Source organism: Oncorhynchus tshawytscha, linkage group LG31 (assembly GCF_018296145.1).
Source record: "Oncorhynchus tshawytscha isolate Ot180627B linkage group LG31, Otsh_v2.0, whole genome shotgun sequence".
Classification (NCBI taxonomy): Eukaryota; Metazoa; Chordata; class Actinopteri; order Salmoniformes; family Salmonidae; genus Oncorhynchus; species Oncorhynchus tshawytscha.
The window spans coordinates 11,832,273-11,857,805 of record NC_056459.1 but is presented as its reverse complement, the minus strand read 5'-3'; the positions used below and the strand labels follow the sequence as shown (position 1 = coordinate 11,857,805).

The window sequence follows — 25,533 nt, the reverse complement described above, 5'->3', positions numbered from 1 at the left end:
CCGAGATTACAGAAGCACACACAAGTCATTTCATGTATGTTAATCTCAGTAACATCATGCCAGCACACATCAGATGTTAGTTATTGTAGAGACCTCTTTGGATCTCTTGGCGTAACTGGTGTTGCGTTGACAGTTACTGAACCCGGTTTGGAGTCCCGGTTGGAGCTACCCCGCGAATTTGCTACAATAGTGTGGCGGGGCACCGAAGCGAATTGCGTTCGGCAAGTGGGCGTGGGGATGTGTATTCAGGCGTCAGGCCATGGATGTGAAGGCATGTAACTATTTTGAGCCCAAATCTTCATCAGGCAACAGCGTCCTCTGTTGTCTGAAATACCAAAAAACCTCGACACAATTTTGTTGAAAATCGTTTTTTGTTTTTTAAAAATCAGCGATTAACATTTCGGTTATCTTTCGGTTTGTAAACTACTAATTGGCCAACGTTGATTCAATAAATGTAATACAATTTCGTTTTAGTTCTTTTGTGAGCTCAATGAAGTTTCGCCAGAGATAAATCAGATCAAGCCCAAATATTCGATACAGTTTAGCGCAGAAAACGTGGTAATTAACTACAATGACCATTATCTATTGCAAGTCTACTTGTCAGGTCTGTGTTTCTTTTTATGCCAGCTACATTTTATGCAATCCAGAGGAGAGCAGTTGCTTTGCCAGGTATCTCTGCCTAAAAATACATGATCTAATTGATTGATAGTTGGTATTCAGCAGTCACATGCCTTATATACTTTGAAGAACTACTAAAATGTTGATTTCGTCTTTCATTAATTGTTTTATTCTGTGTTGTTACAGCATTCAACCCATATAATGCATAGTGCATTTAATGTTTATCATAATACCTATGGTTATTGCTTTTCAGAATGTGTACTACTGACACATTGCAGTCGTATTCTGTTTCAGACACATCCATTTCTAGCTAGCCATAATGCATTGTAAGTAAAGATAGCACCCATGTTCAAGCCAGCCAAAGGCCCGAGCCCAGTGTCTACTCTAAGTGTGCAAGCAAGCAAGCAACTGTCTGCCACGTTAGCAAACAATGCTTGCTAGCTTTCCAAATAATCATTAGTCTCATGAGATGTTTATTTCAGAGAGATTTTTGGAGACTGAGACAACCCCAAATATAGCCACTGAAAGCCATGTGCATGGGATGAATGGGAGTGATAAAGGCAGAGCTGCCATTACAACTCAGTAAGTGTGCTTGGCTGGAACAAAAGCCTGCACCCACAATGGCCCTATGTGAATATAACTGGCCACCCCTGCCCCAGACCATCACCAGTCTGACATGAGTACTGATGGAACAGGCATCAATGAGAGAAACTACACAATTAAAAATATCACACCAAAAAGGGGAATCTAAAAGTATTAGGCATACCTATTGAATTGTCTCAATTATATGTCAATGTGATTTAGCATTCTCTGTTTTTCAGGTTTCTCACAACGAAAGAAAAGTTCCATGAATTACTGGAGGGAAGGGTCCTAACGGTGACCAGGCCAGCGGTGATGCAGGACCAAAGGAGACGACAGAGGACTCTATGGAAGAGCCTCAAGAGAATTTTTTTTAGCTGGACCCGGATGAGCAGGAGAGGACGGGGAAACAGGACAGCAAGCGAATGCGAGGGCAGGACAAGTCCAGGCCACACATGAAACCCACGAGCAACGAAAACAGACTGTCCTTCCATTATTCAGGTAGGAATGCCACTTTAGGGGATAGATGAAAGGGCCAACTACTTTTCATGCAACCTGGGACTTTCCATCTTAGAAATCCCACCATGTCATTCGGTGATGTTTTTCCTTTACCTATCAGGAGCATGCTCAATTGAGTTTCCTGTAGACCTAATTGTTTATCAACACCAATTTTATCCCCCCCCCCCCAGGAGCGTGAGGCCAAATGTGTCTAAGGCGACAAATGCAAGTTCTTCCATAATATTGTGGTGTACATGCGGCAGGTAGCCTAGTGGTTAGAGCATTGTACTAGTAACCAAAAGATTGCAAGATTGAATCCCACAGCTAACTTAAACATCTGTCGTTATGCCCCTGAACGAGGCAGTTAACTCACTGTTCCTAGGCCGTCATTGAAAATAAGAATTTGTTCTTAACTGACTTGCCTAGTTAAATAAAGGTAAAATAAACATGGCCTCTTAGCCCACCGATGTTGGAGAGCACTGCTACCTCTGACACTTTTGGGAAGTGGCACTACGGCTGAGCTGCCAGTTTGCCTGGTCCAACACCAGCGCTGACCTCAAAAACCTGGTGAACGAGGAGCATGTGAAAGCCATGGAAAGGAGAACACCAGTGAGGAATAGCCTGGACAAGGACATGCAGTGACGCCTCCACAACAAGGTGGTCCCCTTTACAGCGTCTGATGCCTACATTAAGACCATTTTCAAGGGTGCACACAAAGCAGGAAAAAGCTGCAGCAGCAGAGAACGGTAAGGCTGGGTGGTTCTGCCATTATGTGGGAACGGTATGTTGCCTGGGTTGTATTCATTAGTCACACACCGTAGCAAAATGTTTTGTAACAGAAAATGGTTTGCAACAAAAAGAGTTTCTATTGGACAAATTCAGGTAGGTCCCTCCCCTTTTGCTTCTGTTTGGTTCCACGTGAACACACCTGTGGTGGTGGTGTGATGTATCACACTGACTGATTCGCAGTAATTTCACTGTTTTTAGCTGCAGAATTGTACATGTTAATTATCTGAGAGTTCAATGTTTTCTCTCCCTTAGCTGATAACTCCTGCTCATTGGAATTTCACTCAGTGTTCTAAAGGGGAGAAACCAGAAACAGACAACCAGGGAACTGAGGTATAGTAACAACACTATTACACTATGACTACTACTCTATTTGTCACACGGGCTTAACTGGTGGTGACTGGTGACAGTGGGAAGGAAAAAACTGCCTGGCTGGGAAATATAATAGATCTGTGCGATTTAAAAAATATATATTAAAAAAAGAATAATAATTTAACGTTTTTTGAAAGGGGGGGAAGCTCTTCCAATGACTGTGAATTTATTTTATGGTGTCTAGAGGTTTTTCCTTGACAAGTTGTTTACCTTTTGAAAAATTGCAGGTTAGCCAGGAGGACCTGGCTCTAGTGAAGACCATTGGGCGTTGACTGATGCTGATGTCATAAAGCTACTACAATGTGAAAAGAAGCTGGTACGTTTGAGCTGCTTGTCTGAAACACAGTGCAAGGTTTTTTTGTCTTGCATGTCGGGGATCTGAGTGGCACTTTGTATATTAGGCTCATTTAAATATTAACAACCCATTTTAATATTAAGAAGTTGTATAAACCAAATAGTACATTTATGAATATTGTTTTTATTCTTCCTAAAGGTGGACTTCAAAGACAAGCTATATCTTGCTCCCTTAACAACAGTAAATTGGTCCTTGGAACAGAATTGGCCCCTTTCCCAGACTTAGATTATCCCTACTCCTGGACTGAAACCCGAGCTCAACTGAAAATCTATTTTTAAAAGAGTTTCTTAGTCCAGGAATAAGCTTCTTCTGGGTCCTGGAAACCGACCCAATGTGCTTGATATGTCAAACTAACTGTATCAGTTTAGCTTCCGTCCCTCTCCTCGCCCCTACCTGGGCTTGAACCAGGGACCCTCTGCACACATCAACAACAGCGCAACACCGCTAACTAGCTAGCCATTTCACATCGGTTACATAACCATACTCCAAAGAGGATCACAACTTTGTGCTTCATATACTCTATGATTTTGTGTGTTGTGTTCTGCATTATGTATTTTAGAATTATCTAATAAAACGAGAACGATGACCAGGCTGAAAGTAATACTTAGATTAGTAATTTTTTTTAAACGGATTAGCAATGATAATCTGAATACTCGGGGAGCATAGGCCATCGATAACTCCTGTCCATTGCACTTTGTTCTGGGCAGTATGCTTAAGCTTGTTCCACCCCATGCCGGTTCTAAAAGTGATAGTTGTGGAAGTGGTAGTAGATCACTCCAAAGTTTCAGATTTTTTTCTCGTTTGTTGTGTGGATCTAGCTATTTGCCTCAATTTGAAATAAATGGGAAAGATGGGGATCATTTTAGTCCATTTCAGATTTGTCCTCCTGGGAATTTGAGCAAAGAAGTAAAGGTATTGAAACAATACCAAAGTCACCCCACCTATGTTTTTGTAAAAAGCTGAGGGATAGACAGAGTTATGGATGCAAGGGCTGATAATAATGCCAAAATGATAATATAATAATACAATTACAATTTTAACCATGTTTAGAGGCTATAGTGTTTGTTTACATTTACTTTGTTTAAAACATTGGAGTAAAACAAGCTTATATTAGGGGTTCTGGTGGGGTACAGCAGTTGAACTAAGCTCATGGGGCATTTACAACTTATATTATTTAAGAATCTATGCGTTTAGTTGCTACATAAAAAAAAATTATGTAGCAACTAAGGATTCTAGCTTTAGGGCCTTGGTCTGTACTAAAAGTCTGATAATTTAAAATTTTAGGCGGAGAGATGCTTTCTTGACGCAATGACCAGATGTACAGTGCAACTCAACAACAAAATGGACGTGGACTTCAGCTCGGGGTGTCCCATTGACCTTGTGTGCAAGAAGGCATAAACTTCTGAACCTATCACGTGAGGACCGAAATAAGGTATTTCAATGGACATTCTCCATTGAGCTTGCTTTTAAATCCAGGATTAGTCTTAATCTGTGTGGGGAAACCAGCCCTCTAAAACAGATGATTAATATGGTCTTCCCTTCCTTTAGGGCAGAGGTTGTGGCCTGATGACGTGCACCAACAAGTTTGAGCAAATCATCCGAGGAATGAACTCTGTAAGCGATGCTTCTATATATAGTACAATTCCTTATTTGCTCAACTATGTTATTGGAGATGTTGCACTCGATGCAGGCTCAATAAAACGCTCAAAGCATTTGAAAGAAAATAAATATTACTTGAACTCAGTTCTGGTATGTAAAGCAACTTGGTTGTTCTGTCCTCTGGTTCTGGATGTTCCATTGACTGTCAAGATTCATACCGGCGTTCAGGATAAGGCCAACATCGCGCACAAACTCATCCCAGAGATGAAGAAGTGGGTGGTGTCCATGATCACCGTACGTGTGTCAGAATGTAATGCAGAATCCTAAATCGATCTAGCCCAAGTAAACTGTTGTGTATTGTTGGGGTCTTTGGTTGTGTCAGGGATGTGTAGCATAAGAGTAATTTCAAGTATCTATGCAGCTGCATGGCAGGTCCAGGGAACAGCGCTATACCAAGTCAGCTGACTGGGACTACATTAATACCTGCTCCCAATTTGCCAGCCCCATCCCACTCTTTGGTGAGTTAGATTTGGAGATTTCATTAGTCAGATGCAGATGTAATAACAGTGAAATTCTTAAACTCCGAGTTCTAACAGCGCAGGCCAAAGGGAAGTGAAAGAAACAATAAAGATAATGGTCCCGCTTTAAATGACGTGCAGTTTATAAAGGTTTCATAAATACCACAAATGTTTTACAAATCATCTCTAACCCTATGTCATGCTTTATAAATGGTTCATAAATGTGGCATAACTGTGTGACATGACTAACAATGTAAAATGTGAAATAACCTACGATGTTTTTGGTTACTGGCCCAAAGAGCTTAACCGCTAGGCTACCTGCCACATATGGCGATAATCCCTGAGAACTCTCTCTGGAAGGTAAAAAGGGCGACATTTGATGACCAAGTATTCCAAATTGGGAGAGAAGAACCTTGCAAGTTCCTATACGTTTCCCCTGTCGCACCACTTGTTGCTGATCATAGAATGGAGCCCCTCGCCCTTGTTTTGTCCCCTCGATAAAATGTAAAACCCATTGGTTGTATATAATCCGTTTGGTTGTTGAAGGAAAGCCAAGTCTCATTGAAACAATGTATGCTGCAGGATCTGATGTCCCTCACACTGAGTTCAAGTTGATTCATTATTGATTGAACATTGGCGAGTGGTAAGCTCTGTAATGGAGGACAGGTCGCCGGCGTCTCAATCTCACAAAGTGTGTATGTTCGTGCATGCATCTTTGTGTGTGCACCTGTTAAACCTAAACTCTCTTCTATGCAGGTAATGGGGACATTTTGTTTTACGATGACACCATGAAGGCTAGAGAGACTGAAGTTTCAAGGTATTATGCTGGCAAAGGTTAGTATCTGATTGGAAAAGAAAAGACAGTGAATTCAGAAAGTATTCCCGACCCCTTAACATTTTCCACATTTTGTTACGTTATGGCCTTATTCTAAAATGTATTACATTTTTTTCCCTCATCAATCTACATACACAACCACATAATGAGAAAGCAAAAACTGGTTTTAAGACATTTTTGCAAATGTATAAAAAACAGAAATATCTTATTTACATAAGTATTCAGACCCTTTGCATGGAGACTCGAAATTAAGCTCAGGTGCATCCTGTTTCCATTGATCATGCTTGAGATGTTCTTACAACTTGATTCGAGTCCACCTGGGGTAAATTCAATTGATTGGACATGATTCTGTAAGGTCCCACAGTTGACAGTGCATGTCAGAGCAAAAATTGAATTGTCCTAGGAGCTCTGAGACAAGATTGTGTCGACACAGATCTGGGGAAGGGTACCAAAACATTTCTGCAGCATTGACAGTCCCCAAGAACACAGTGACCTCCATCATTCTTAAATGGAAGAAGTTTGGAACATCCAGGATTCTTCCTAGAGCTGGCCGCGCAGCCAAACTGAGCAATCGGGGGAGAAGGGCCTTGATCAGGGAGGTGACCAAGAACCCGATGGTCACTCTGACAGAGCTCCAGAGTTCCTCTGTGGAGATAGAACCTTCCAGAAGGGCAACCATCTCTGCAGCACTCCACCAATCAGGCCTTTATGGTAGAGTGGCCAGACGGAAGCCACTCCTAAGTAAAAGGCACATGACATGACTCTGGCCTGAATGCCAAGCATCACGTCAGGAGGAAACCTGGCACCATCCCTACAGTGAAGCATGGTGGTGGCAGCATCATACTGTGGGGGTGCTTTTCAGCGGCAGGGACTGGGAGACTAGTCAGGAAAGAGAGATCCTTGATGAAAACCTGATCGAGCGCTCATGGCCTCAGACTGAGGTGAAGGTTCACCTTCCAACAGGACAATGACCCGAAGCACACCACCAAGACAATGCAGGAGTGGCTTCGGGACAAGTCTCTGAATGTCCTTGAGTGGCCCAGCCAGAGTCCAGACTTGAACCCGATTGAACATCTCTGGGGATACCTGAAAATAGCTGTGCAGCAATGCTCCCCATCCAACCTCGCAGAGTTTGAGAGGATCTGCAGAGAAGAATTGGAGAAACTCCCCAAATAAAGGTGTGCCAAGCTTGAAGTGTCATAACCAAGAAGACTCAAGGCTGTAAACGCTGCCAAAGGTGCTTCCACAAAGTACTGAGTAAAGTGTCTGAATACTTAATGTAAAAATGTCTTCACCTGTTTTTGCTATGGCATTCTGGGGTATTGTGTGTAGATTGATGGGGGGAAAAAATAATTTAATCCATTTTAGAATAAGGCTGTAACGTAACAAAATGTAGATAGTGTCAAGGGGTCTGAATACTTTCTGAATGCAATGCAGTGTACTTTAGATTTCACGCAATTTGACTGATCAGAGTAGTGTGCTCTGAGGCCTAGTGGATAGAATATAGCTTACTCTTAACTAATTCTTTCAGATCTACACAAGTGCATAGGGAGGCTTGATGAGGGGCTTGGGCAAGGTTCGCACAAGGTATATTTCCATGTGTTTTGCGCTCTGATTGCCAGATGAGCTTGCTCATTCCACCCACACTGCCATTCAGTCAGGCGGGTACAGAACTGATTAGGCCTGCCAAATGTCACATCAATAGCTAAAATGCCGGGCAAAATATATTAAATCTAGCCTTTTGTGCGTATGGAGCATTTCTAGGATCATTTATTTCAGCTCATGAAACATAGGATCAACACTTTACATGTTGTGTTTTAAGTTTTTGGTCAGTATTAGTTTTCCCATTTTTATTTTATTTTACCACTACATCACTGGACCCAACCCACACAGTGTAAGGTGCAGTAAATGCGTCGGACTTTGACATTGCTAGCATGGGTGAATCGGCCCTGGAAGGGGAAAGACAACGCTACATCCTGCACTGGCTCCAGTTCTACATTGTGACTTTTTCTCTCCAGAGCTTTTTTGCCTCATTCACTTTATCAAGCGGCAGCCGTGCTCCTGCCGTTCTGGTGGCCGTTCACGTGCAGGTTACCTCACACAGCCCACCCGCCCTTCTCCCGACCGGCGACATTAAAGCAGCCAGTCTGAGCAAGACTCTTTTTCTTAGCTATTAAGTAGTAGATTCCCAAATGCCCAATAAAAATACAATAGTCATTAAGCTGGAATTGTGTAGTAATGTGAATAGGAAATGTGTGTTCACCAGTAGGCATCTCCCAAAACTCTGCTCATCACTACTCAAATTACATCATTAGTACTGACTTACCACTCATGTATACAGTAAATTAGTAGTGAAACACGTATTATTGAGTAGAACTTGTGATGAGTTGTACATATTACATTTTTTCATGAGGTTGAGGTGATATACTGCCATCTGGTGGCAACTAAAAACAATTGCATAATACAAACTATTAGAAATTGGTCCTTTTAAAATAAGTATTAGTGCTTGCAAAAGTACTTAAGTTCTTGAATTTGACTTGCCACTGTCTGTTCGAACCTTGGGCTAAGTGTTGATTTGAGATGGGACGCACGTCCAATTCAGTCTCTTAACCCTTAACTCAGTGGTTCTCAAACCCCCCAGACATTTCACAATTTTATTGTAGCCCTGAACTAACTCACCTAGTCAAGGGCTTGATGATTAGTTGACAATTGTGATCAGGTATACTTGCTGTGGATTAGGTAATATACATGGAAAGTTTGGGGTCCCCGAGGTGAGGTTTGAAAGCCCCTGCCTTAAAGCTGCAATATGTTACTTTTTGGGATGAGCCGACCAAATACACATAGAAATGTAAGTTATATAGATCTGTTATTCTCGTTGAAAGCAAGTCTAAGAAGCAGTAGATATATTCTATGTGAGCTATTTCTATGCTACTTGGTCATTTTTACGTCTCTTACTGTACTGTTCTGTACACCAGCTGAAAATATTTGGTTATAGAAAATATATTTCACAGCGGTTTAGATGATACAATGATTCTCTACACTATACTTGCTTGTTTTGTCACATAAAGTGAAATTAGGCAAACTATTAGAATTTTTGCAACCATGAAATGGCGGGGTAATTTCACCATAGTGCATCTTTAATTGACTCCAGCTCTGGTTGTAAAACAGACCTGCCAAAATGCACACATTTTGCGTACAACTACGCAATTCTCTGTCCATGTACGCAGGTACGAGATCCGAGTTAAAGGTACGCAGAAATGAATAGGGCCTGATTATTATTATTATTATTATTAGATTTCTTTTTTAAAACATTTTAATAAAAAATAAATCCACTGTGTAAATCTAACATCCCGATTCTCAAGCTGCAACACACAGACATGTACGGAGTTTGTGTCAGCGGACATGGAGATTAATACATCATTATTCAACGTAGCTGCTCCATGTCTGTCCCTCCTGTTTGTTGTGATGTTGAGTTTGCCGACTGTCAGCTATCGAGGTAAAGACAGATTCAGGTTGGATATTCAACGGATATTCGCCTGTAGTTTTCCTTATGTCCACCAACAGCAGTTAGGGACTGTCAACATAGTGACAAATCAAAATGTTCTAATTTCAATAGCTCTTTAACCATTACTCCTAAAACGTCCAAAACTGGTTCTAGCTAACCCGATGGCATAGTCACACATTGCACACACTTTTTTGGGGTTCATTCACATCTCACACTATTTAAAATTATTTATTGACATTTTTGAATTTCAATAGCTCCTTGGTCATGTGACCTACTGACTTCAAACTACTTTCAGAATGTCCATGCAGGTTAAAATATCAAAACAAACTCTGAACCAATTATATTAATTTGGGGACAGGTTGAAAAGCATTAAACATTTATGGTAATTTAGCTAGCTAGCTTACACTTGCTAGCTAATTTGACCTATTTAGCTAGCTTGCTGTTGCTAGCTAATTTGTCCTGGGATATAAACATTGAGTTGTTATTTTACCTGAAATGCACAAGGTCCTCTATTCCACCAATTAGTCCACACATAAAACGGTCAACCAAATCGTTTCTAGTCATCTCTCCTCCTTCCAGGCTTTTCTTCTCTTGACTTTATATTGCGATTGGCAACTTTCATAAATTACGTGCATTACTGCCACCGACCTATTTCGTCTTTCACTCACCCACGTGGGTATAACCAATGAGGAGATGGCACGTGGGTACCTGCTTCTGCGTGGGTACCTGCTTGTGCACGTGGGTACCTGCTTGTGCGAGTTCATTAGAACGTGCGTTGAAGATGTCGTTCCCATAGCAACGATTAAAACATTCCCTAACCAGAAACCGTGGATTGATGGCAGCATTCGTGTGAAACTGAAGGCACGAACCACTGCTTTTAATCAGGGCAAGGTGTCTGGTAACTTGACTGAATACAAACAGTGCAGCTATTCCCTCCGCAAGGCTATCAAACAAGCTAAGCGCCAGTACAGAGACAAAGTAGAATCTCAATTCAACGGCTCAGACACAAGAGGCATGTGGCAGGGTCTACAGTCAATCACCGACTACAGGAAGAAACCCAGCCCAGTCACGGACCAGGATGTCTTGCTCCCAGGCAGACTAAATAACTTTTTGCCCGCTTTGAGGACAATACAGTGCCACTGACACGGCCTGCAACGGAAACATGCGGTCTCTCCTTCACTGCAGCCGAAGTGAGTAAGACATTTAAACGTGTTAACCCTCGCAAGGCTGCAGGCCCAGACGGCATCCCCAGCCGCGCCCTCAGAGCATGCGCAGACCAGCTGGCCGGTGTGTTTACGGACATATTCAATCAATCCCTATACCAGTCTGCTGTTCCCACATTCTTCAAGAGGGCCACCATTGTTCCTGTTCCCAAGAAAGCTAAGGTAACTGAGCTAAACGACTACCGCCCCGTAGCACTCACATCCGTCATCATGAAGTGCTTTGAGAGACTAGTCAAGGACCATATCACCTCCACCCTACCTGACACCCTTGACCCACTCCAATTTGCTTACCGCCCAAATAGGTCCACAGACGATGCAATCTCAACCACACTGCACACTGCCCTAACCCATCTGGACAAGAGGAATACCTATGTGAGAATGCTGTTCATCGACTACAGCTCGGCATTCAACACCATAGTACCCTCCAAGCTCGTCATCAAGCTCGAGACCCTGGGTCTCGACCCCGCCCTGTGCAACTGGGTACTGGACTTCCTGACGGGCCGCCCCCAGGTGGTGAGGGTAGGCAACAACATCTCCTCCCCGCTGATCCTCAACACTGGGGCCCCACAAGGGTGCGTTCTGAGCCCTCTCCTGTACTCCCTGTTCACCCACGACTGCGTGGCCATGCACGCCTCCAACTCAATCATCAAGTTTGCGGACGACACAACAGTGGTAGGCTTGATTACCAACAACGACGAGACGGCCTACAGGGAGGAGGTGAGGGCCCTCGGAGTGTGGTGTCAGGAAAATAACCTCACACTCAACGTCAACAAAACTAAGGAGATGATTGTGGACTTCAGGAAACAGCAGAGGGAACACCCCCATCCACATCGATGGAACAGTAGTGGAGAGGGTAGCAAGTTTTAAGTTCCTCGGCATACACATCACAGACAAACTGAACTGGTCCACTCACACAGACAGCATCGTGAGGAAGGCGCAGCAGCGCCTCTTCAACCTCAGGAGGCTGAAGAAATTCGGCTTGTCACCAAAAGCACTCACAAACTTCTACAGATGCACAATCGAGAGCATCCTGGCGGGCTGTATCACCGCCTGGTATGGCAACTGCACCGCCCTCAACCGTAAGGCTCTCCAGAGGGTAGTGAGGTCTGCACAACGCATCACCGGGGGCAAACTACCTGCCCTCCAGGACACCTACACCACCCGATGCTACAGGAAGGCCATAAAGATCATCAAGGACATCAACCACCCGAGCCACTGCCTGTTCACCCCGCTGTCATCCAGAAGGCGAGGTCAGTACAGGTGCATCAAAGCTGGGACCGAGAGACTGAAAAACAGCTTCTATCTCAAGGCCATCAGACTGTTAAACAGCCACCACTAACATTGAGTGGCTACTGCCAACACACTGTCAATGACACTGACTCTACTCCAGCCACTTTAATCATGGGAATTGATGGGAAATGATGTAAATATATCACTAGCCACTTTAAACAATGCTACCTTATATAATGTTACTTACCCTACATTATTCATCTCATATGCATACGTTGATACTGTACTCTATATCATCGACTGCATCCTTATGTAATACATGTATCACTAGCCACTTTAACTATGCCACTTGGTTTACATACTTATCTCATATGTATATACTGTACTCGATATCATCTACTGTATCTTGCCTATGCTGCTCTGTACCATCACTCATTCATATATCCTTATGTACATATTCTTTATCCCCTTACACTGTGTATAAGACAGTAGTTTTTTTGGAATTGTTAGTTAGATTACTTGTTCGTTATTACTGCATTGTCGGAACTAGAAGCACAAGCATTTCGCTACACTCGCATTAACATCTGCTAACCATGTGTATGTGACAAATAAAATTTGATTTGATTTGATTCTATGAACCAATGAGGAGATGGGAGAGGCAGGACTTGCGACACGATCTGCATAAGAAAATAACTGACTTCTGTTTTAGCCCTTGGCAACGCAGACACTCGTTGTTGCGCACAAGCAGTGTGGGTGCAATAATTGAATAATCTAGATTTCTACATTTATTTTTGCTACGCTCGTGCACGTGATGCGAACAGTGTAGTCAGCCTGGAATTGTTTCAAGCTAACATTAGCGAACATAAGATGGACATTCAGTGGGTTCTAAAGTGCCAGCAGTTCACTCACATTTGCCAGGGAAAGAAATTAAATGAAAAAATGAAACATAACTGGTCGCGTTTGTGCGAGTGTGATATACATTTAATTCTGCGTCCCATTAGTTGTATTTTCCACCTAACATTGCGAGGATCATGAAACCTGATAGACTGTAACTGTAATTATGATTCACGTCACAAAAAGCATTACAAAATTATAATAAAAAATAAATATAAACATCTTGGCATTAAATGGAGTTGGGAGTTTAGAAGACTGCGAGATGAAGAATTAATTAGTGTCCGGCATTATCTACAGAGGCAATGCTTCTAAAATGCCTTTGCACTAGATTTGAGATGTTATCAATTTAGAAAATCTTAAATGATGTATGTGCTGCACAGAAATAGGCTAAAACACTGGACTCTTCAGGCTGAAACACCGGACTCTTCAAGCAAACAGTGTTCAGATTCCCTTTGCAGTAGCCTACTTAAGCTTTGTGTAGACAGTTTTTGCGGTCTGTGTTGATGTGATCATTTGTTTTTATGTTTTCAAAATGATTTTGCTTTAAGTGATGTTTAGGAACCGTGCCTAAAAAGCCAATTCTTGTGAGCTGGCGCTAGTCATTGGCCCTGTTTGAGAGGTGACAAGCGTTCCTCTACTACAGTATAGAGACTAAACTTGGGGCCAAGGCAAGCTGGATCTGAAGACCTATGCAGATGTCAGAAATGTGGCCTGGTCTACTCCCACCTTTTGGCTGTGATGCTGGGGATATTGGTCATATTCCACAGCAATGCGGACTGCGAACAAATATTCAGTCTCGTTTCCAAGAACAAAACCCAGTACCGAGCCTCCCTCAGTACAGACATGCTGAGTGCCCTCGTTACCAAGGTTTCAATGATTGCCAGAGGAACTGTTTGCCACCGAGAAGTCTACCCTGATGCACTGCTGTGTAAGGCTAAATCTGCTAGCTACCAGGCAGATCTGTCTAGGAAATGATTTCCTGAACATTTGAAGGTCTCCAGAAGATTAGTTCTCACCCACTGTTTCCTATCATAGTTTTCCCCCCATTTTTATTATGTTTATTATGTTAATTTGATACTGATGCTCTGCTTCAAACATTTGTTCTTATCATAGAGTAAAACATTGCTTTACTGTGTATGAGACGTTTGTATATTTTGTACCTAAACAAATAACTTATTATTTGTTTAATAAAATTAAAAAAACTCCAAGAATAAAGGCCTTTGTGTGTTCTTTCAAATCACACCTTGTTAGTGACTTTTACCATATGTGTAAATGGAATGCTGTCAATAAAGAAAGTACTCCAACCTTTTTATAGACTTGATTTGGTACAATTCTATTATTGCGATCAGACTCTAACTCGCACGCATCTGGTACTCTTAAAAAGTTGGACAGGGTTAGCAGGTCTCTTTTACTTTTCTTCTCCTGCAGGGGTGCCCTCATCAAGCCCTTGGTTTTCACAGAGATCAAGGAGAGGCGGGACTGGGATATCTCGTCCAGCAAGAGGCTGGACTGATTTCACCCACTGCGGCCTGGAGCACTGGGGCTCGGACACCCTAGGCCTGGAGAAGACCAGGAACTGCCTGCTGGAGTGGCTGACCTTCATGTGCAGGTGTGTACTCGTATAGACAGGAAGTATCAGGTGGTATTCACACTTTGTAGTAATGCTTAGAAACATGCTCAATTGTTTTTTTTTGTGCATTATAGGTTGATCAATAGATTGATGTAGATGAGGACAAACAATTATTGAAGAGAACCTGCAGGACTGTATTTGCCATATTTGACAAAACGTAGAATTCAACCACTTAAAATATGATTGAATTTATAGCTGTAAACATCAACAATTCAACACATTTAATGTGGACATGCCAATCTAAACCTCTCTCCTTTGTAGGTACATACCAGTTGGGCTGCTGGAACGAGTGACACAGAGGATCAACGGGCGACCACCCTACTACACGGGCAGGGACTACCTGGAGTCTCATGGCAAGTCAACACTTAGGGGACTGGATCAAGATCAGGTGAGGATCACTGTTGCCTATCCTAACCTAGGTTCTTTTGGCAGCCAGCGTGTTTTCATTCACATTGATCCTTTGACTCATTCTGTGGTTGAAACTTCCAATAAAGAATTGCTTAGTAGGAGGTTGCAAGAGCAATGTCTGTCTCAACCCTTGTTCTCGAGGACTGTATATGGTGGCTTCTTAACCAGTCAATAAGATAAGGAGAGATGGACAGTTAATGCTCTGTAAAAATAGTCCCATTAACATTTTTCAGTTGGTTTGAATTAGTATAGATTACCTCTACACCAGGGGTCTGCAACAGGTCAATTGTGAGCTACCAGTAGCTCGCAGCCCACCTATGAGTAGCTCGCCAAAGAATTATGAAAGTACATGCAATTTTCAGGTGTTCTACCGCAAACTGTCATTAAAACTTCTTAGGGCTAGGGGGCAGTGTTCGAAAGTTCAGATAAATGACGTTCCCAAAGTAAACTGCCTGTTACTCAGGTCCAGAAGCTAGGATACGCATATGGTAGCATTGGATAGGAAACACTCACAAGTTTCTAAAACTGTTAAAATAATGTCTGTGAGTATAACAGAACAGATATTGCAGGCGAAAACCAGAGGAAAATCCATCCAGAATAAAAACAATTGAGGTCACTGTCCATTTCAACGCTTGTCTGTAGGATATACAAATAAATAGCTCCCAGATTGCAGTTCCTATGGCTTCCACTCGATGTCAACAGTCTTTAGAATGTGTTTCAGGCTTGTTTAAAAAAAATTGAATTAGTAGTTGTAGTTGTTGTTTTTTAAGGTGGCTATCATTTTGAGTGTAGTCTTGTGGCGCGCGTGGATGAGGGTGAGCACCTCATTATTTACCTCCGGTATTGAACATACTACATTCCGTCTTATATTTTATTGTTTATTTACATATTAGGGTACCTGAGAATTGATTAGAAATGTTGTTTGACATGCTTGGGCGAAGTTTATTGGTAACTTTTGGGATTCCTTTGTATGCATGTTGAACTAGTGGAACAGGTGGATTACTGAATCAAACGCGCCAACTAAACTGAATTTTTTGGGATATAAAGAAGGACTTTATCGAACAAAACTACCATTTGTTGTGTAGCTGGGACCCTTGGGATTGCAAACAGAGGAAGATATTCAAAGGTATTTGACTTTTGTGACTTTTGTGACGCCTCTGCTGGTTTGGAAAATGTTTTTAATGCTTTTGTATGTGGGGAGCTGTCCTCGTCAAGTATTTTTGAAATCTGACAACGCGGTTGGATTAACAAGAAGTTAAGCTTTTAAATGATGTAGGACCCTTGTATGTTCATGAATGTTTAATATTACAATTTTCCCGTCAGCTTCACGGGATGTTGTCGATTTTGATCCCGTTAACGGGATCCATGCGCTAAGAGGTTTTAACAGACACCACAAGCTCCCATCTACTCTCTAATCAACGCAACATTTAATTTATCCCACCCCTGGTTAGCCACTATTGGCTTATAAAACCAAACCTATACCATTTTCTGCCAATTAATATCCAGCAATATTGCCCGTCTGTCAGTGTGGTGCGCCCGTTTGTCTATCACTCCGTGTTTAGCCAGTTGATGTGATAAGTCTTGTGGGTTGACAGAAATACTTTCCCCAAAACCATTGCAAAATAAATGTTAACGGCAAAGTAGGCCTGGTAGAAGTACAGTATCAGTCAAATGTTTGGACACACCTACTCATTCCAGGGTTTTTCTTTATTTTTACTATTTTCTACATTGTAGAATAATAGTGAAGACATAAAATATGAAATAACACATATGAAATCATGTAGTAACCAAAAAAGGGTCAAACAAATCAAACAAATATATTTTAGATTCTTCAAAGTAGCCACCCTTTGCCTTGATGGCATCTTTGCACACTCTTGGCATTCTCTCAACCAGCTTCATGCGGAATGCTTTTCCAACAGTCTTGAAGGAGTTCCCATATATACTAAGCAGTTGTTGGCTGCTTTTCCTTCACGGCGGTCCAACTCATTGTGGAGGCCAGGTCATCTGATGCAGCACTCCATCACTCTCCTTCTTGGTCAAATAGCCCTTACACAGCCTGGAGGTGTGTTTGGGGTCATTGTCCTGTTGAAAAACAAATGATAGTCCCACTAAACACAAACCAGATGGGATTCTCCATATTGACGTTGAGGTTTTAAGTCTTAGCGTATGTACAATCATCACAAATTTAATTATGGGGCGTTTCAGGCCCGAAGTGAACATAATTGTACACTCGTAAACTCAATCAAAAACGAGGGCTTTGGGGCTTTGCGAACTTCCCTTGCTTGGCTAATTATTTGGACCGACGACAAAGATGGCCACGGGAATTCCCTCAAGGGCATAAGGCGAGGGTAAGTGGAGAGGGTGTGTGCCTGCGGGCTGACCCCGGATGCCATTTGAAAGGTGTTTCCTCCAACACATTGGCTGCATTCCAAACACTTAAGACACCCTATCCCCTCAGCCCTCAAATTAAGTGGACACTTCTGATGACGTCTGACGAGTATATACATGCAGGGCGAGGGAGGAAGGAATGATTTTTAAATGGACCGCCCTTGCCCGGATATTCTTCACTCATTCATCCTGCGATGATTGTGATTTCAGCCACCGGTAGCTTGTGGGTGCTTTATATGCGCTACAGTCAGTTATGATTGCATGTTAACTTATATTAAGTACATTTTTTTAATATGAACTACAACTTACATGAATTACATTCCGTTTTGTCACCAAAGCCCCATATACTACCCACCACTGCGACCTGTACGCTCTCGTTGGCTGGCCCTCGCTTCATACTCGTCGCCAAACCCACTGGCTCCAGGTCATCTACAAGACCCTGCTTGGTAAAGTCCCCCCTTATCTCAGCTCGATGGTCACCATAGCAGCACCCACCTGTAGCAGGCGCTCCAGCAGGTACAGTGGGGCAAAAAAGTATTTAGTCAGCCACCAATTGTGCAAGTTCTCCCACTTAAAAAGATGGGAGAGGCCTGTAATTTTCATCATAGGTACACTTCAACTATGACAGACAAAATGAGAAAAAAAATCCAGAAAATCACATTGTAGGATTTTTAATGAATTTATTTGCAAATTATGGTGGAAAATAAGTATTTGGTCACCTACAAACAAGCAAGATTTCTGGCTCTCACAGACCTGTAACTTCTTCTTTAAGAGGCTCCTCTGTCCTCCACTCGTTACCTGTATTAATGGCACCTGTTTGAACTTGTTATCAGTATAAAAGACACCTGTCCACAATCTCAAACAGTCACACTCCAAACTCCACTATGGCCAAGACCAAAGAGCTGTCAAAGGACACCAGAAACAAAATTGTAGACCTGCACCAGGCTGGGAAGACTGAAACTGCAATAGGTAAGCAGCTTGTTTTGAAGAAATCAACTGTGGGAGCAATTATTACGAAATGGAAGACATACAAGACTACTGATAATCTCCCTCGATCTGGGGCTCCACGCAAGATCTCACCCCGTGGGGTCAAAATGATCACAAGAACGGTGAGCAAAAATCCCAGAACCACACGGGGGGACCTAGTGAATGACCTGCAGAGAGCTGGGACCAAAGAAACAAATCCTACCATCAGTAACACACTACGCCGCCAGGGACTCTAATCCTGCAGTGCCAGACATGTCCCCCTGCTTAAGCCAGTACATGTCCAGGCCCGTCCGAAGTTTGCTAGAGAGCATTTGGATGATCCAGAAGAAGATTGGGAGAATGTCATATGGTCAGGTAAAAACTCAACTCGTCGTGTTTGGAGGACAAAGAATGCTGAGTTGCATCCAAAGAACACCATACCTACTGTGAAGCATGGGGGTGGAAACACAAACGCTCGTGCAGGTCTGGCCGAACGTCGGACGAAAAGTTTAAAAAGTTATATTACAGGTCGTAGAAACAGTTCAAACTAAGTATAGAATCAATCTTTAGGATGATTTTATCATAAATCTTCAATTACGTTCCAACCGGAGAATTCCATTCTCTGTAGAAAAGCCATGGAACGCAGGTTGCTCTCATGTGAAATGCGCGTGACCAGGACCTGGTTCTCTGCCAGACCACTGACTCAAAGAGCTCTCATCCAGCCCCACATCACAGTAGAAGCCTCATTCAAGTTTCTAAAAACGGTTGACATCTAGTGGAAGCCCTGGGAAGTGCAACATAACCAATATCCCACTGTGTATTCGATAGGGCTGAGTTCAAAAACTTCAAACTTCAGATTTCCCACTTCCTGTTTGGATTTTTTCTCAGGTTTTTGCCTGCCATATGAGTTCTGTTATACTCACAGACATCCTTCTAACAGTTTGAGAAACTTCAGAGTGTTTGCTATCCAAATGTACTACTAATATGCATATATTAGCAACTGGGACTGAGGAGCAGGCCTTTTACTCTGGGCACCTTATTCATCCAAGCTACTCAATACTGCCCCTGCAGCCATAAGAAGTTTAAGCACCAGCTTTCAGAGCAGCTCACAGATTACTACACCTGTACATAGCCCATCTATAATTTAGCCCAAACAACTACCTCTCCCCCTACTGTATTTATTTATTTTGCTCCTTTGCACCCCATTATTTCTATCTCTACTTTGCACATTCTTCCACTGCAAATCTACCATTCCAGTGTTTTACTTGCTATACTGTATTTACTTCGCCACCATGGCCTTTTTTTGCCTTTACCTCCCGTATCTCACCTCATTTGCTCACATTGGGGTGGCAGGGTAGCCTAGTGGTTAGAGCGTTGGACTAGTAACCGGAAGGTTGCAAGTTCAACCCCTGAGCTGACAAGGTACAAATCTGTTGTTCTGCCCCTGAACAGGCAGTTAACCCACTGTTCCTAGGCCATCATTGAAAATAAGAATTTGTTCTTAACTTACTTGACATCCAAACTATGAAATAACACATATGGAATCATGTAGTAATCAAACAAATCTAAATATATTTTAGATTTTAGATTCTTCAAAGTAGCTACCCTTTTCCGTTGATGACAGCATTGCACATTCTTGGCATTCTCTCAACCAGCCTATTGAGAAATGCTTTTCCAACAGTCTTGAATGAGTTCCCACATATGCTGAGCACTTGTTGGCTGCTTTTCCTTCACTCTGCGGTCCAACTCATCCCAAAACATCTCAATTGGGTTGAGGTTGGTGTAATATTCATACGTGTAAACATACTGAATTGTAATTGGAAGACATGGTGTCAGAGTAAAAGATCTTAAAAGATGGATTTTTCTGGAGTTCCTTCACCTCGAATGGACTGATAGTCTACAAACTTACCCGATGCATGGCGTAAGTACAAACAGCATGTGGAGCTAATGTTCACGGGTCCACTGAAGGACAGAGGAGAAGAGGAAAAGTGCAGCTACATGCTCCTCTGGATCGGTGTAAAAGGGAGAGATATTTACAACACATGGACACTTACTTGCCGAAGACCAATATGATTTTCGCTAGGTACAAATTCCATGAGAAAATACAGGGAGCTAGCGAGTCTTTTGAACAGTTTGTGACAAAGTTGCGTCTGCTTGTGAAAGACTGATTATGCAAAGGATGAGATGGTCAGGGACCGTATTGTATTTGGAATACACTCACCGCAAGTGAGAGAGAAACATTTGAATGTTGAGTCTGAGGTAACGCTGGACAAAGCTATCGACATAGCCAGATCTCACGAGCTAGCACAGGCTCAGATAAACCATTTTGCGTGTGCTTACGCAGTCAGGCAGACATCAAAATAAATCACAGACAGCTTCACCAGCGAAGCACCCCACACCATCACACCTCCTCCTCCATGCTTCACGGTGTGAACCACACATGCAGAGATCATCCATTCACCTACTCTGCGTCTCTCAAAGACACAGCGGTTTGAACCAAAAATCTCAAATTTGGACTCATCAGACCAAAGGACAGATTTCCACCGGTCTAAAGTCCATTGCTTGTGTTTCTTGGCCAAAGCAAGTCTCTTCTTATTATTGGTGTCCTTTAGTAGTGGTTTCTTTGCAGCAATTTGACCATGAATCCCTTTGTGTTTAGGGGGTGTTTCACAATATCTATCAATTTAACCACTTATGCAGTAAAATATTTTTACACAATCATAAATGGGAGACATGAGAGATGTGAAAAAACATGGTTGTGTTTTTTTCTACCTCAGGCAGGGGTATTTAAAAAAGGTGGTGGCCTTGCCATCTTAACCTGTCCTGGTGAATGAAAACAGTCCTTTTCCGACAATCAGATTTTTGTTCGTCACTATAGCCTGTCCCTTTGCGGAAAATCCAATTAACATAGTAGCCTGCACTGTTCGCCGTGCATTACAACGGGAACAAATTATTGAACAATTTACTCAACCCGTACATAGCCAATGTAACCCAAAGCAGTTACGCTCTGACTGCTATAGGCCTACAAACTACAAAAGTAAATGTATTACTTATTTTAAAAAATTACCACAGGAAGTTTCCTGTACATTTCTGAACGATTTGGCAATGCCTCGCATTGAGAGATATTTGAATGTCTTTGTTGCATTCCCTGGCCATCAAGCTGTCCATATAATCAAAGAGGACTTTTACAGAATAGCGGGTACAGTAGGCTGCGGTCAGTTGACTGCCAGCGATGCTTTGCTAAGCCATGTGTGTAAGCTAGGCCTATTAGATATTGGAATAGTGCCACTTCACTTGCACATTTACTTTGTCTGCTATTTTCTGCCAGGCTCCCTCTGTTTTTTGGTAAATATGTGAACATATTCGTTGTATGTTACAATTGTTTCTTGTTCTAGACTTGTGAAATTTTTGGTTCGGTCTTTTGACTCCCTCTCTATCATTTGTTTCTGCCATCAACATGAGGACCTTTTTGAATGTTGTACTCACCCGCCAGTTGTCCGATCAACTAATCTGTGCTTCTCTTAAAGGCTCTGCATGGTCAATCTGACATCTGCAGTGGCCATACAGCATTTACTGTGATAAGGCCTATGCAGAAGACAGGGCATTCATACTTCTTGAGAAGAGCAGAGTTGTTGTGAAGGAAGTGTCAATACGGAGCTATGTGGAGCCCTCCGCAGTGTCAATAATGGAAAAAATACCTTATTGTCATACTTGAGTAAAAGTATAGATACCTTAATAGAAAGTCACTACTTGAATAAAATTATTTGGTTTTAAATATACTTAAGTATCAAAAGTAAATTAAATGGATAAAATATACTTAAGTATCAAAAATTCCTTATATTAAGCCAACCAGATGGCACCATTTTCTTGTTTAACATACATCTTGTTAAAATGTATTTTATAGCCAGGGTGACATTCCAACACTCAGACATTATTTACAAAATATGTGTTTAGTGAATTTGTGTTTAGTGAATCCGCCAAGACATAGGCAGTAGGGATGACCACGTGTTCTCTTGATAAGTGCATGAATTTCAACATTTTCCTGGTCTGCTAAGCATTTACAACGTAACGAGTACTTTTGGGTGTCAGGGAAAATGTATGGAGTAAAAATTACAATATTTTCTTTAGGAATGTAGTGAAGTAAAAGTAGTAAAACATATAAATAGTACAGATACCCCCCAAAACGACTTAATTAGTACTTTAAAGCATTTTTATTTAAGTACTTTACACTACTGCGCATTGTTACAAAATTTGGGAGACACATAGCGATGTGATACAGAGCTCGATTTAGCCTCCACAAAGAGACTTTGGATTGCATTGCCAGAGCAAGGAAAAAATTGGCTTTAATTGGGCCTATTTAAACGAGAAGCAGCCATTCTGGAACCAACAAATCCCGGACTCCCAACTGGTTAAGCGAAGCCGGAAATGTTAAACCCTCTTTCTGGAATACCCACCAGTGGGGTATCCTACGAAGCAAGTGAGATATACTCAGGGGGTTCTAAAGCTAACCAGTTTCAGTTAGCGTCACATTCCAGCTAAGGCTTCATCCGTACTATTACGGTGGATATTGCTCGTCCACCTGCCGCTAACTCTAGCAGGTTTGTAACTGCATGTGTAAGGGGCTTAATACAGTTGTATTCCAGCCACCAGGGGGGTACTCTGGTGAAGCCCATGGGAAATAAAGAAATATAGTTTAAGTGAATTGGGGAGAGGAAGGAATAAGAAACAAAAAAGGGCTGTAAACTGCTGTTACATGTGCTGACATGATTAAAGGTGGAGTAAACAGTACCTTCCGCGTTTAAGTTTATATTATAAGCTCATAGAAGGGGTAACAAATTTGTAGGCAACGCTGAGATTTATTTTCATGTGAGCACCAGCCCATATTCCTGGAACGGACAACGAGTGAGAGACATTGGGAGAGTAGCTAGCTAGCTAACATTAGCGGGCTAACCACCAAACAGATTGTAGCTATCTTGCCATTGCTTGCATTGACGTTGTTGCCACGTGAGTAGGACCAATATGAGTCGAGAGAGGGAAACGTTGGATGAAATCGAGCAGAGTTTATGGACTTTAACTGAGGACAATTTACGGCACTTGTGTGTACGTTGTGGAATAGGAGGTGTAGATGACTGAAGTAAAAGGATAGAGCCATCGCGCTTTGCGGCTCAGGATTACAGGATTAATAAATGATCATGTCAGGGCAGAGATGATAGTGCATCTCCAGAATATTAACACCAGTAATGAACTGTTGCTTGAGAAAATGCTAATTGCCCAGGGCAATGAAAGCGAACGCATGCAAAAGGCCAGGATTTCACGTAAGTGCACACCCACACGAGTGAACGCAGTACTGAGTGAGGATAACGGGATAGCAGATAGGAATGTGCACAGGCAGAGCCCTCACGGACAACAGTCCAAAAACAAAATAAATAAATGAAGCAATCAAAGAACTGACCTGTCAGGTAGCCTCATTAGTACAGTCAGTGCATGGCCAGGGTGACAGTTCAGTTAGGAATCGCTCCAACAGAAAACCAAGTCCTACCAACAGGGAGAAAAGAAAAAGAAAAAGTTGTTATGAGACTGGTCAACAGACATTGCTACATTGCTACAAATGTGGCAGTGATAGCCATTGGGTAGTAGGATGTAGGATCAAAAACCATCAAGCGCTATGATGAAATTGGGGCGGCAGGTAGCCTAGTGGTTAGAGCTTTGGACTAGTAACCGCAAAGGTTGCAAGATTAAATCCCTAAGCTGACAAGGTAAAAATCTGTCGTTCTGCCCCTGAACAAGGCAGTTCTTAGGCCGTTCTTCCACTGTTCCTAGGCCGTCATTGAAAATAAGAATTTGTTCTTAACTGACTTGCCTAGTTAAATAAAGGTAAAATAAAAACGGGCTCTCATGAGGACTGCCACAGGAATGAAAGACCAAGAGTTACCTCTGCTGCAGAGGATATGTTCATTAGAGTTACCAGCCTCAGAAATTGCAGCCCAAATAAATGCTTCACAGAGTTCAAGTAACACACATCTCAACATCAACAGATGAGAGTCTGTGAATCAGGCCTTCATGGTCAAATTGCTGCAATGAAACCACTACTAAAGGACACCAATAAGGAGAAGAGACCTGCTTGGGCCAAGAAACATGAGCAGTGGACATTAGACTGGTGTAAATTTGTCCTTTGGTCTGGAGTCCAAATTGGAGATGTTTGGTTCCAACTAGAGGTCGACCGATTATGATTTTTCAACGCCGATACCGATTATTGGAGAACATAAAAAGCCGATACCGATTAATCGCCCGATTTTTAAAAAGTGTGTGTGTATGTATGTATGTATATATATATATATATATAACATTTTTTTAATAATGACAATTACAACAATACTGAATGAACACTTTTATTTTAACTTAATATAATACATATGGGCTTTTGGATGGGTGTTCTTAAGGTGATTCCACAGGTTGGTGGTATTTTTTTATTTTGCCGTTGCTGACCCCATGCTTACATCTTCATCACAAATAAGACACCTTGCTTTCCCTGGTGCCAATTCCATGTAATAGTCCCCACACTGGTGCTCTGCTTTTCTCTGCCATCTGTAAAACACACACACAGCTCTGAAGTGACAATGATACTGAAGAGTCTGCTTAGGAGACAAATACTCTCAACTGTTTGAATAAAAATAGAGTTTAAGTTACTTGTGATGAATGTTGAAAACAAAAACTGTAATTTCTATACGCAGGAAATCCTATTTTAATAATGGACATGGTAAGAATTGACTACCAAAGTGCGAGTCATAATTCCCATGACACCTTCTAGCAAAATCTGAAAAGCGGTTCCTTCATTAATTTATTCCATAGGATATTTTTCAGATTCACTTAAAATAAGGTCTGTGTTTCGTGTAGGCTTACACCACCGTGGCAATTTTATAACTGTGTAGATATCCATAGGACAAGGTAACTCTGATCAATATTGGCTAAATATAAGCGAAGATTTAAAAAAAATGTAGAGTGGATTTATGAAAATATTTTGACAAATGTTACCTTATCCTAGTGAGATTTACCCGGGTTTCAAAACGGCGAGGCGGTTTAAGCCTGCACCAACCAGACCTTATTTGAAGTAGATCGAGACATTCTCTAT

General features: G+C 42.0%; 1 pseudogene; it reads left to right on the top strand.

Annotated features, from left to right (window-relative positions):
- The first annotated feature begins 1,455 nt into the window (after window positions 1-1,455).
- LOC112229330 lies at window positions 1,456-15,034 on the top strand (annotated as a pseudogene).
- The last annotated feature ends 10,499 nt before the right edge of the window (window positions 15,035-25,533 follow it).